At 41.8% G+C, this 13,124-nt stretch overlaps 2 long non-coding RNA genes across 2 annotated transcripts in view; one reads left to right on the top strand and one right to left on the bottom strand.

Annotated features, from left to right (window-relative positions):
- The first annotated feature begins 6,217 nt into the window (after positions 1-6,217).
- Positions 6,218-9,575, top strand: LOC132659401 (uncharacterized). Its single transcript, XR_009599825.1, has 2 exons — positions 6,218-7,221; positions 7,336-9,575. It is a non-coding gene; the product is annotated as an uncharacterized LOC132659401 (long non-coding RNA).
- The window catches only part of LOC121819041 (uncharacterized), a 43,656-nt gene continuing 36,972 nt past the window's right edge, over positions 6,441-13,124 (bottom strand). Inside the window, exon 3 of the long non-coding RNA XR_006059173.2 lies at positions 6,441-6,863. This is a non-coding gene — a long non-coding RNA (uncharacterized LOC121819041). The remainder of the gene's footprint in view (positions 6,864-13,124) is intronic.

Raw genomic sequence — 13,124 nt, 5'->3', positions numbered from 1 at the left:
ATGAGGTATAGTACTAGCTTTTACTGTTGCTGTTCAGTCGCTAAGTTGTGTCCATCTCTGGGACCCCATGGACTGCAGTGCACCAGGCTTCCCTGTCCTCCACTATCTCCCAGAGTTTGCTCAAACTCATGTATCAGCTTCAGCTATAGCATTGTCCTATTTAAACACTATTTCTAAAACTCCCACAAATGGTTATGCTCACATTGAAATACTATTCCAACCCAGTCCTAGTTCAAAGGGCGTGAATGGAGATAATATTGTCTAAAGTTAAAATGTAAATCATTGCAGGCTATGAAAATCCTCATCATAGTTATGTTCACAATAATGCTATATGTTCTGGGTCTGAGATATTCATTATTCAGTCTTTTTTTCCTTATAAGTTGAAATGTGGTTAATAATTTTCTCACCAATATATTACTTGTGATTTATAAAGATAATAGTGATTAAACTGACCAATTAACAAACAGAAGACTGAATCACTGAAAAATTAATTGCTGTTGTTCAGCCCCTCAGTCATGTCTGAATCTTTGCGACCCCATGGACTGTAGGCATTCCTGTCCATCACCATCTCCTGGAATTTGCTCAAACTCATGTCCATTGAGTCAGTGATGCCATCCAACCATCTCATCCTCTGTCATCCCCTTCTCCTCCTGCCTTCAAGCTTTCCCAGCATTAGGGTCTTTTCTAATGTGTTGGCTCTTCTCATCAGGTGGCCAAAATATTGGAGTTTCAGCTTTAGCAACAGTCCTTTCAATGAATAGTTAGGACTGATTTCCTTTAGGATTGATTGGTTGAATATCCTTGCAGTCTAAGGGACTCTCAAGAGTCATCTCCAACACCACACAGTTTAAAGGCATCAATTATTTGGCACTCAGCCTTCTTTATGGTCCAACTCTCATATCCACAGGCTTCCCTGGTGCATTAGACCTTAAAGAGTCTGCCTCCAGTGCGGGAGACTGGGTTCAATCCCTGGGTCAGTAAGATCCCCTGGAGAAGGAAGTGGCAACCCACAGTATTCTTGGCTGGCAAATCCCAAGGACAGAAGAGCCTGGGAGGCTACAGTCCATGGGGTCACAAAGAGTAGGACACAACTGAGCAACTAACACTTTTACTTTCTCACATCCATACGTGACTACTGGAAAAACCATAGATTTGACTAGATGGACCTTTGTCAGCAAAGTAATGTCTCTGCCTTTTAATACACTAAGTTTGTCATCACTTTTCTTCCAAGGAGCAAGCACATTTTAATTTCATGGATGCAGTCACCATCTGCCGTGGATCAAATCAGATATTTCCAAGTACAGTATAAGCAACAATTATCAGCCTGAAAATGGGAAGCATATCAGAATTTCAGGAGAGACAATTATCAAGAATTGATTTATTTACCAGTAGATGTTAAAGTCTCATATTTATGCTACAAATATTGTACCAGCATGTAATTTGTTTCCTTGACCAGCTCTTAGACTGTGTAACAAATATTGGTTGACTGACTCCCCAGATCTCTTGGGTAGATTAGAGGACAAACTACACTTTAAAATGCACAGTGATTTTTAAGATTTTTTTTTCTTTAGGTCATTCTTTAGCCATCCTTCCTAATGCTGTATAAAAATTTTATCAGCTGAGCCACCAGGGAAGCCCAAGAATACTGGAATGGGTAGCCTATCCCCTCTCCAGGGGATCTTCCCAACCCAGGAATTGAACCGGGGTCTCCTGCATTGCAGGCAGATTCTTTACCACTGAGCTACCGGGAAGCCCTATAAATAATTTAATTATTTGTTTATTTTACCTTTTTTGTTCTGGATCTTCTTGCTGCATGCAGGCTTTGTCTTTATTAGTGAGGATGGGCTCCTCTTCATTGCACTCACTGACTTTTCATTGTGGTGGCTTCTCTTACCATTGACCACAGGCTATGGAGTGCTCAGGCTTCTGAAGTTGCAGCTCATAGGCTTTAGAGTGCAGACTCAGTAGCGTGGTGCATGGGCTTTAGCTGCTCTGTGCCTGTGTCCCCTGCATCGGCAGGTGATTCTCACCCACTGTGTCACCAGGCAAGTCCCCTAACTTTGCATAGATTATTGATATTGGACAACTTGAAGAAAAGGGGCCAACTGAAGAGGTCATCTTATGTCCAGCCGTGACCAAGATATGCAGCAAGAATGAATTCTAAATCAACCATTGCTCAAATGACCTCTATCCGAGAGAGGCATTGTATTGACCACTGAAGCGTAGATCACATTGATCTGAACCCCTGCAATATTCACTAATCACTCAGTTCAGTTCAGTCGCTCAGTCGTGTCCGACTCTTTGCGACCCCATGAATCACAGCACGCCAGGCAGCCCTGTCCATCACCATCTCCCGGAGTTCACTCAGACTCACGTCCACCGAGTCCATCATGCCATCCAGCCATCTCATCCTCAGTCGTCCCCTTCTCCTCCTGCCCCCAATCCCTCCCAGCATCAGAGTCTTTTCCAATGAGTCAACTCTTCGAATGAGGTGGCCAAAGTATTGGAGTTTCAGCTTTAGCATCATTCCTTTCAAAGAAGTCCCAGGGTTGATCTCCTTTAGAATGGACTGCTTGGATCTCCTTGCAGTCTGAGGGACTCTCAAGAGTCTTCTCCAACATCACAGTTCAAAAGCATCAATTGTTTGGCGCTCAGCCTTCTTCACAGTCCAACTCTCACATCCATACATGATCACAGGAAAAACCATAGCCTTGACTAGACAGACCTTAGTTGGCAAAGTAATGTCTCTGCTTTTGAATATACTCTCTAGGTTGGTCATAACTTTTCTTCCAAGAAGTAAGGATCTTTTAATTTCATGGCTGCAGTCACCATCTGCAGTGATTTTGGAGCCCCCAAAATTAAACTCTGACAGTGTTTCCACTATTTCCCCATCTATTTCCCCTGAAGTGATGCGACCAGATGCCATGATCTTCGTTTTCTGAATGTTGAGCTTTAAGCCAACTTTTTCACTCTCTTCTTTCACTTTCATCAAGAGGTTTTTTAGCTCCTCTTCACTTTCTGCCATAAGGGTGGTGTCATCTGCATATCTGAGGTTATTGATATTTCTCCCGGCAATCTTGATTCCAGCTTGTGCTTCTTCTAGTCCAGCGTTTCTCATGATGTACTCTGCATAGAAGTTAAATAAGCAGGGTGACAATATACAGCCTTGACGTACTCCTTTTCCTATTTGGAACCAGTCTGTTGTTCCATGTCCAGTTCTAACTGTTGCTTCCTGACCTGCATACAGATTTCTCAAGAGGCAGGTCAGGTGGTCTGTATTCCCATCTCTTTCAGAATTGTCCACAGTTTATTGTGATCCACACAGTCAAAGGCTTTGGCATAGTCAATAAAGCAGAAATAGATATTTTTCTGGAACTCTCTTGCTTTTCCATGATCCAGCGGACGTTGGCAGTTTGATCTCTGGTTCCTCTGCCTCTTCTAAAACCAGCTTGAACATCAGGGAGTTCACGGTTCATGTATTGCTGAAGCCTGGCTTGGAGAGTTTTGAGCATTACTTTACTAGCATGTGAGATGAGTGCAATTGTGCGGTAGTTTGAGCATTCTTTAGCATTGCCTTTCTTTGGAATTGGAATGAAAACTGACATTTTCCAGTCCTGTGGCCACTGCTGAGGTTTCCAAATTTGTTGGTATATTGAGTGCAGCACTTTCACAGCATCATCTTTTGGGATTTGAAATAGCTCAACTGGAGTGCCATCACCTCCACTAGCTTTGTTCATAGTGATGCTTTCTAAGGCCCACTTGACTTCACATTCCAAGATGTCTGGCTCTAGATTAGTGATCACATCATCATGATTATCTTGGTCGTGAAGATCTTTTTTGTACAGTTCTTCTGTGTATTCTTGCCACCTCTTCTTAATATCTTCTGCTTCTGTTAGGTCAATACCATTTCTGTCCTTTATCGAGCTCATCTTTGCATGAAATGTTCCCTTGGTATCTCTAATTTTCTTAAAGAGATCTCTAGTCTTTCCCAGTCTGTTCTTTTCCTCTATTTCTTTGCATTGATCACTGAAAAAGGCTTTCTTATCTCTTCTTGCTGTTCTTTGGAACTCTGCATTCAGATGCTTCTATCTTTCCTTTTCTCCTTTTCTTTTCACCTCTCTTCTTTTCACAGCTATTTGTAAGGCCTCCCCAGACAGCCATTTTGCTTTTTTGCATTTCTTTTCCACGGGGATGGTCTTGATCCCTGTCTCCTCTACAATGTCACGAACCTCATTCCATAGTTCATCAGGCACTCTATCTATCAGATCTAGGCCCTTAAATCTATTTCTCACTTCCACTGTATAATCATAAGGGATTTGATTTAGGTCATACCTGAATGGTCTAGCGGTTTTCCCTACTTTCTTCCATTTGAGTCTGAATTTGGTAATAAGGAGTTCATGATCTGAGCCACAGTCAGCTCCTGGTCTTGTTTTTGTTGACTGTATAGAGCTTCTCCATCTTTGGCTACAAAGAATATAATCAATCTGATTTTGGTGTTGACCATCTGGTGATGTCCATGTGTAGAGTCTTCTCTTGTGTTGTTGGAAGAGGGTGTTTGCTATGACCAGTGCATTTTCTTGGCAAAACTCTATTAATCTTTGCCCTGCTTCATTCCGCATTCCAAGGCCAAATTTACCTGTTACTCCAGGTGTTTCTTGACTTTCTACTTTTGCATTCCAGTCCCCTATAATGAAAAGGACATCTTTTTTGGGTGTTAGTTCTAAAAGGTCTTGTAGGTTTTCATAAAACCATTCAACTTCAACTTCTTCGGCGTTACTGGTTGGGGCATAGACTTGGATAACTGTGATACTTAATGATTTGCCTTGGAGACGAACAGAGATCATTCTGTCGTTTTTGAGATTGCATCCAAGTACTGCATTTCGGATTCTTTTGTTGACCATGATGGCTACTCCATTTCTTCTGAGGGATTCCTGCCCACAGTAGTAGATATAATGGTCATCTGAGTTAAATTCACCCACTCCAGTCCATTTTGGTATGCTGATTCCTAGAATGTCGACGTTCACCCTTGCCATCTCTTGTTTGACCACTTCCAATTTGCCTTGATTCATGTATCTGCCATTCCAGGTTCCTATGCAATATTGCTCTTGACAGCATCAGATCTTGCTTCTATCACCAGTCACATCCACAACTGGGTATTATTTTTAGCCCATGAATTTTTGTAGGATTTACATCCCATCCTTTGGCACACATATATCTTACCAGTCATTCTCATTCCAGCAACTTCTTGCCCATCAAGTCTAATGAACATGACACTCTAGAGGTCTGAACTGTGGTTCTCCTGCTGGAGCTTTCTGTAATATCCATCCACTGTCCCTATCTACCCCAGGCACTCTAGCATCATTGGTCCAGTAGGTCATAAGGTCTACTGGAGATTGTACTTGGTGCAGAGTCTTCTTGTCTTCTGGGACCACTCAGAACTGACAAACATGCAGGTTATTGAGAAATGAGTCACAACAACTGACTCCACAATGCATATGTAGCTTGCAGAATCCAAAGAAAACTAAGTTGTGTTGACTTTATTTTTTAGTTATTAGGGTTATATTTTCATTTGAAAATACAACTGCATTTCAAATTATTTTCATTTCATTTCTTGATAGTCTCCTGGTCACTCAAATGCTAGAAACGTATTTGCAACTACAGCTAGGACACAGAAGGAGCTGTGGGTAAGGTGTGTGATTTTTCTCAGGCTTCTCTAAATTCAGCCACTGAATTCATGGTTTTGACCTGATCTTGATTTTTAACTATTGAAGTCCCGGAAATGATTTTGTAAAACCTGGAAAATCACAGACATAATACTTTTTTCAAAAGTTTTGCTAGTGCTATTCCTAATTTTTCCTTTCAAGACTTCAGCTATACACCCTAGACACTGCTTGAACTTGTCTTGTAGCTTAGCAATACTTTGCTCATTTTATTGTATTTCTCCAAAATGTTTTTCTCATTTTACTTAATTGTGGATACTTTCCATTATGACAGTCACTAATCTTCACTTCAGTGATAGATAATCTTATCAGCTGATACTGTTTGAGTCTATTGGATTTTGCTTTTACACTTTGTTAGGAAAGACATGAATGGCATCTTTATAAAGATAATTTTGCCCTACCACTGAAACAAAACCTTTTGGAATATGCAACCTGATTCCACGGGAATGATGAGATTTTCTTCTCTGGTTGGTATAGAAACTGAATCCTGGCTCTGTGTGAGTTCTACAGGTATGGTATTCTAGTAAACCCAGAGAAATATTTCTACAGCATCAGTAGATTTTGGGCATGTCTATATCCATTGGCACATTGTTAAATATGGAGGGAAAACTTTGCAGTAATGCTTAATTCTGTCTCTGTGTTCATCACTTCAAGGGCATCAGGGAATCAGGTTAAACAGGAAGACATCCCAGCCTCAGTGATATCCCCAGGGACCCAATATAGAGATTTTGTCAAATTTCTTGCAATTTATTGAAACATATTATCCACCATAGAACCATTCCTAGAAAGGTGGGAAGAAAAGCATGTTATGAACATTGAAAAGAACAAAAAACATTCTGCTAAAGGACAGTTGTTCAGTCACTCAGTTGTGTCCGATTCTTTGCAGCTTCACGGATTGCAGCACGCCAGGCTCCCCCTGTCCTTCACCATCTTCTGGAATTTGCTCATACTCATGACCATCAAGTCAGTGATGCCACCCAACCATCTCATCTTCTGTCACCTCCTTCTCCTCCCGCCTTCAAACTTTCCCAGCACTAGGATCCTTTCCAATGAGTCAGCTCTTCACATCAGGTGGCCAAAGTACTGGACCAGTTCTTCTGCACTCAGACTTTATAGTCGAACTCTCACATCCACATATGCCTACTAGAAAAAGCATAGCTTTGATTATAGGGACCTTGGTCAGCAAGACAAGAGTAATCCAGTTCTGGGGCCTCGAGGAAGAAACATACTGTCTGTAGGCAAATTTGAGCTGAGCTGATCAGATTTGGGCATCTGGCAGACACTACCCATGTTGTGTTATGAAGATTGGCCAGCCCTGCAGCTATGCCCAATTCTGCCCAACTCTCTGCTGATTTGCATGTTACTGGAGATAAACCTGTTGCCCTGGAAACTTATTAATGCTCTGATCACATCTTGTGCAGGAGTCAGTCCCAGTCAGGACTCAGAGTGAACATGAGGTCCCCCACCCAGCTTCTCAGCCTCCTACTACTCTGGCTCTCAGGTAAGGATGGAGAGCTTTAGAAGTTACTCTGCCTGTGTATTCTGGTTCTACAGGATAGTGTTTTTATAAAATTAACAATAACATGAATATTCCTTTTTATGTTTCCAATCTCAGGTACCAGGTGTGACATCCAGATGACCTAGTCTCCATCCATCCTGTCTGCATCTCTAGGAGACAGAGTTTCCATCACTTGCCAGGCCAGTCAGAGTGTTAGCAAATGGTTAGCTTGGTATCAGCAGAAACCAGGGCAAGCTCCTAAGCTGCTCACCTATGTAGCATCCAATTTGCAAACCGGGGTCTCATCCAGGTTTGGTGGCAGTGGATCTGGGACAGACTTCACTGTTGCCATCAGCAGCCTGGAGGCTGAAGATGTTGCAACTTATTACTGTCTACAGTATGATAGCACACCTCCCCCTCTGTTACACACCTGAACAAAATCCACTCAGAAACGCACATGTGTGAGGCTGGACTGCCCCAGCTGCTCTGGGTGCCTCCATCTGCTGAGAGCATTTCAGAGATGCACCCGCTCTTTGAATGTGACTAGAAGGTCTGATGCAAGGGGCAAGACCAGCTCCCTAACTCTCTTTGCCCCTCCTCAGTGCCAGCAGCACAGATACAACAATGCATGATTTAATAAAGGACAGATGATTACACATGAGGAATCTGGCTCACAGCACCATTCAGGGTCCTTTCAGCAAAGAAAAGCCAGTCTGTATCTTCCAAGCAGGGTTTTTGAAAATACTCAGAATGTGCGTCTGAACTATAACCTTTTTTAACTCTGGGGAGTGTGATACTAGGTGAAGCAATGATAGAATAAGTGATTCCCTGGTGCTTCCACAGAAGCCAGAACATATTCGTCACTGGAAATGTAGGCTGTGGCCAAATCAAGGGGCCTATGACACCCAGGGATGGGAGTGGAGATGTCACAAGCTGTCTGTAGCCCCTCAGGTGATTCTCAGTTCTTGCCTGTGTCCATGCATCTGCCTGCAGGTGCTGATATATATTGAATTTTCCTTTTCTGACCTTCCAATCTCATTGGAGTGCCCATCATTAAACAACTCTACAGAAAACCATAGAAGAAAAAGCGGTTTTAAAAATGTGCTTCAATATGTGAAGATGATAGTGGAAATTTGACAGCAGGTTCATCAGTGTGGTCATTATATCCCATGTCTCAGAACCTTTCCATTTAGGCTGGCCCCAGCATATATTTGACTGTGCTTCTGAATAGTGACAGCAAGTCTGGGCTTATAACAAAGAAGAATCATTAACCTTTAATGATCATTAATTAGTAAACAGAAAAATGAGGAAAGTGCATGAAATATATAGCAGCATTAGACTAAAACACTTGAAAAAACTTTCTTTACCAAAAAAAACCCCAATCACCAAAACGTGGATATAGAATTCTTTTGCTTATACATAAAACACGTTGCTACTCAGAGTTTGTTTGGAATCAAACAGCATCATCAGAATCATTGAGAAACTGCTTATCACAACATATGAAATACAGCAGGCTCGCTGGTGACTCAGCAGTAAAGAATCCACCTGCCAATACAGAAGACACAGGTTCGATCCTTGTGTCCAGAAGATCCCCTGAAGAAGGAAATGGCAACCCACTCCAGTATTCTTGCCTGAAGAATTCCATGGACTGAGGAGCCTGGTGGGCTTCTCCATGGGATCACACAGAGTCGGACACAACTAAGAGACTAAACAGCAACACCATCTTAAATTTACTTTATCAATTTTAAAAGAGTGATCTACTTTTTAATAAGATAACAGGTGCTCTGTACAGCTGCTTAAAAATTATGTTTTAGGGTATGTTCATTCAGCTGAAGAGGTTTGTTTTGTTTTTGTTTTGTTTTGTTTTTTTTCTGCCCAATGAGGCCATTTAAGAGGGTTTTTAAAAAAATTAGAGGATAATTACTTTACAATATTATGATGGTTTTGCCATACATCAGTGTGAATAGATTTTAGGTATACGTATGTCCCCTCCCTCTTGAAATCCACCCCCCACCTCCCTCCCCATCCCACCTGTCTAGGTTATCACAGAGCACCAGCTTTAGGTACCCTGCACCATACATCAAACTCCCACTGCCTGTCTATTTTGCATATGGTAATGCTTATGTCTCAATGCTATTCTTTCATCTCATCCCACGCTTTCCTTCCCCTCTGTGTCCAAAATGTCTGTTTCTCCTTTGCTGTTTTGCAAGTAGGATCATCAGTCTAATCTTTCGAGGTCCCATATGAGTTACTATATGATGTTTGTCATTTTGTGATTTACTTCACTCTGTATAATAGGCTCTAGGTTCATCCACCTCATTAGAACTGACTCAAATACATCTCTTTTTATAGCAGAATACTATTTCATTGTGTGTATGTACCCCAACTTCCTTATCCATTCACCTGTCAATGGACATCTAGGTTGCTTTACTGTCCTGCTAAGTCGCTTCAGTCGTGTCCGACGCTGTGTGACCCCATAGACGACAGCCCAGCAGGCTCCCCTGTCCCTGGGATTCTCCAGGCAAGAACACTGGAGTGGGTTGCCATTTCCTTCTCCAATGCATGAAAGTGAAAGGTGAAAGATGAAAGTGAAGGTGCTCAGTCATGTCCGACTCTTAGCAACCCCATGGACTGAAGCCTACCAGGCTCCTCTGCCCATGGGATCTTCCAGGCAAGAGCCCTGGAGTGGGGTGCCATTGCCTTCTCCACTTCACTGTCCTAACTATTGTAAATACTGCTGCAATGAATATTGGGGTACATGTATCTTTTTCAATTCTGCTTTCCTCAAGGTATACACCCAGTAGTGGAAACCATATATTGAAAAAATATATACTTTTATTTCTAATCAATGCAAAATTAAAAATTAAATGAATATAAACACAAATGTTATAACCACATCAAATTAGTGGCATATAGTTTGAAGAGAGTGTGTTTCAAAATGTATGGGAATAGTTCACATTTACGCAAACTACACATCAACATCACCAGGTGGTCAACACCAAAATCAGATTGATTATATTCTTTGCAGCCAAAGAGGAGAAGCTCCATACAGTTAGCAAAAACAAGACCGGGAGCTGACTGTGGCTCAGATCATGAACTCCTTATTGCCAAATTCAGACTCAAATGGAAGAAAGTAGGGAAAACCACTAGACCATTCAGGTATGACTTAAATCAAATCCCTTATGGTTATACAGTGGAATTGAGAAATAGATCTAAGGGCCTAGATCTGATACAGTGCCTGAAGAACTATGGAATGAGGTTCGTGACATTGTACAGGAGACAGGGATCAAGACCATCCCCATGGAAAAGAAATACAAAAAAGCAAAGTGGTTGTCTGAGGAGGCCTTACAAATAGCTGTGAAAAGAAGAGAAGCCAAAAGCAAAGGAGAAAAGGAAAAACATACCCATTTGAATGCAGAGTTCCAAAGAATAGCAAGGAGAGATAAGAAAGCCTTCCTCAGCGATCAATGCAAAGAAATAGAGGAAAACAATAGAATGAGAAAGACTAGAGATTTCTTCATGAAAATTAGAGATACCAAGGGAACATTTCATGCAAAGATGGGCTCAATAAAGGACAGAAATGGTATGGACCTAACAGAAGCAGAAGATATTAAGAAGAGGTGGCAAGAATACACAGAACGGTACAAAAAAGATCTTCACAACCCGGACGATCACAATGGTGTGATCACTCACCTAGAGCCAGACATCCTGGAATGTGAAGTCAAGTGGACCTTAGAAAGCATCACTACAAACAAAGCTAGTCGAGGTGATGGAATTCCAGTTGAGCTATTTCAAATCCTGAAAGATGATGCTGTGAAAGTGCTGCACTCAATATGCCAACAAATTTGGAAACCTCAGCAGTGGCCACAGGACTGGAAAAGGTCAGTTTTCATTCCAGTGCCAAAGAAAGGCAATGCCAAAGAATGCTCAAACTACTGCACAATTGCACTCATCCACACACTAGTAAAGTAATGCTCAAAATTCTCCAAGCCAGGCTTCAGCAATACGTGAACCGTGAACTTTCTGATGTTCAAGCTAGTTTTAGAAAAGGCAGAGGAACCAGAGATCAAATTGCCAACATTTGCTGGATCATGGAAAAAGCAAGAGAGTTCCAGAAAAATATCTATTTCTGCTTTGTTGACTATGCCAAAGCCTTTGACTGTGTGGATCACAAGAAACTGTAGAAAATTCTGAAAGAGATGGGAATACAGACCACCTGACCTGCCTCTTGAGAATCTGTATGCAGGTCAGGAAGCAACAGTTAGAACTGGACATGGAACAACAGACTGGTTCCAAATCGGAAAAGGAGTATGTCAAGGCTGTATATTGTCATCCTGCTTATTTAACTTCTGTGCAGAGTACATCATGAGAAATCCTGGGCTGGAAGAAGCACAAGCTGGAATCAAGATTGCCAGGAGAAGTATCAATGGCATCAGACATGCAGATAACACCACCCTTATGGCAGAAAATGAAGAGGAACTAAAAAGCCTCTTGATGAAAGTGAAAGAGGAGAGTGAAAAAGCTGGCTTAAAGCCCAACATTCAGAAAACGAAGATGATGGCATCTGGTCCCATCACTTCATGGCAAATAGATGGGGAAACAGTGGAAAACAGTGTCAGACTTTATTTGGGGGGCTCCAAAATCACTGCAGATGGTGATTGCAGCCATGAAATTAAAAGACACTTACTCCTTGGAAGGAAAGTTATGACCAACCTAGATAGCATATTCAAAAGCAGGGACATTACTTTGCCAGCAAAGGTGCGTCTAGTCAAGGCTATAGTTTTTCTAGTGGTCATGTATGGATGTGAGAGTTGGACTGTGAAGAAGGCTGAGCACCGAAGAATTGATGCTTTTGAACAGTGGTGTGCTGCAACTTATGGGGTCGCAAAGAGTCGGACACAACTGAGAGACTGAACTGAACCGAACTGATGCAAACTAAAATATGTCAAAGTCTTATCTCTCATCAACTTTCTTGACATTTGGCTTTATGTCATCATGGCCACAATTCCAATCTCCTCTGTATCATGGAGGAGCAGGGGACGACATAGGATGAAATGGTTGGATGGCATCACTGACTCAATGAACATCAGTCTGAGCTAACTCCAGGAGATAGGGAAGGACAGGGAAGCCTGGTGTGCTGCAATCTGTGGCGTCTCCAAGAGTTGGACATGACTTAGCAACTGAACAACAACAACGGCTGGTTCTGTGGACCCAGGGTTTAATATGTTGTGTCAACATTCCACAGACTCTCAAAACACTATGTGTCATCCTCAGTGATAGGAGGACAAGTGTCAGTTACTTGTTCTTTATCTTGGATAGGATGTGGCAGCATGCCTCAGGCATCTGGACCCCTGCCACAATCACTGCTTGGCAACCCATGAATTTTGGTAGGATTTACACCACATCTTCCGGAGCACATATATTTTTACCAGTCACCAGAAGTCCTTGCAATTTCTTGCCCAGAAAATCTATTGAATACGTGTCCTCCACCCAGTATTGTTTTATATGATGCACCATGAAATGTCCAGACAACCCAAGTTTCTTCAGCCTCCACTGTGACTGAGAGCAAGAGAATTAACAGTGTCTGGGACCAAGACTGAGAATGCGAGCTGCCTTTTATTCTACATAATCATAAACTACTCCAGAGGACTACATCAGTTTGTGTGTTTTTATTCTCTTGCTCAATTCTGCATGGACCAAGCATGGACAAACCTTTTCAAAATAATGAGAGTAAAGTTTCAGCTCTGGAGATGAGGAAGTTCTGGAGACCTACTGTACAACATAGTACCTAAAGTTCTCAGCACCATATTGTAAACTTAAACATTTGTTCAGAAAGTAGGGCTTCATTATTACATAAAAAATAAATTGATTAAATTAAAAATCCTGATGACAACAACAATAATGAA

Source organism: Ovis aries, chromosome 3, assembly GCF_016772045.2.
Source record: "Ovis aries strain OAR_USU_Benz2616 breed Rambouillet chromosome 3, ARS-UI_Ramb_v3.0, whole genome shotgun sequence".
NCBI classification, from domain to species: domain Eukaryota; kingdom Metazoa; phylum Chordata; class Mammalia; order Artiodactyla; family Bovidae; genus Ovis; species Ovis aries.
This window is presented reverse-complemented; position numbering and strand designations above follow the sequence as displayed.